Consider the following 943-nt stretch of genomic DNA (forward strand, 5'->3'; position numbering starts at 1 on the left):
AGGGGAAACTGGGAAAGGAGAAATTCGCATGTAAATAAAGAAAATATCTAAAATAAAAAAAAAATGTTGCTAACTAAAATGGTTTCAGTGTATGGATGCTCAGGTGGTTGACTATTAGCTGCATTTGTAAGGGTCTTCTCATGTGAATCATAAGGCAGATCTCTTGGACTGAAAGATAGAAATGCCTCTTTCAATGCATTTGTAAGTAGTGACTTAAATCACCAAAGCAACCTTGAAGTTGCAATGGATTCAATGTCCTTGAGGAGTGAACAGAAAGCTCAGATGGTGGAGGAGCCAGGTGACAAAAGTGGCATGTTTACTTGTGCCACCAAATTTGGAAAGGATGTCATCATTTTCACCATACCCCTGTTTTCTTAAATGTATCTATAGGTAGAGGCCTGAAGAACCAGTTTTTATAGACATGAGTTCTTTAAATTGTCAATGACATAATGACAAATTAAAACAAGAGTTCCAAACAGTAAGAGCTGTAGCGTATAGTATTTTACCGCCATGCAAATAAGCTAAAATATTGAAAATGGCAAATAAAAGTTCTGCCAAAAAAAAGTAATAACATAATGAACAAATTCCTCTCAAATCAAAGTTAGAAAAAACAATAGCGGTGCTTTTCCATATTAGCAGGGATATCCTTGCAAGAAAAATGTATATGCATTAGTTCATAGCACAGACAGCAATTCTGTAAGCTGGAAATCAAATACTTTGGTGATTAATGGACAAGTCAAACTATTAGGCTTACAAGGAACGTCTATGGTGGTCAGTTGCTCTTAATAATGTGGCTGAGTTTGTTATTTTCAACATGGCCTATTAAAATCCAAAGAGAAAATGCTTGAAAGGCTTATAACAGCTGCTGTATATTATAATTGAATTATTATAGCATATGCCATATGTGCTGACTGAAAACCTGGAGACATTCAGAGCAAATGGA

Source organism: Mastomys coucha, unplaced genomic scaffold (genome assembly GCF_008632895.1).
Source record: "Mastomys coucha isolate ucsf_1 unplaced genomic scaffold, UCSF_Mcou_1 pScaffold13, whole genome shotgun sequence".
In the NCBI taxonomy this organism is placed as follows: Eukaryota; Metazoa; Chordata; class Mammalia; order Rodentia; family Muridae; genus Mastomys; species Mastomys coucha.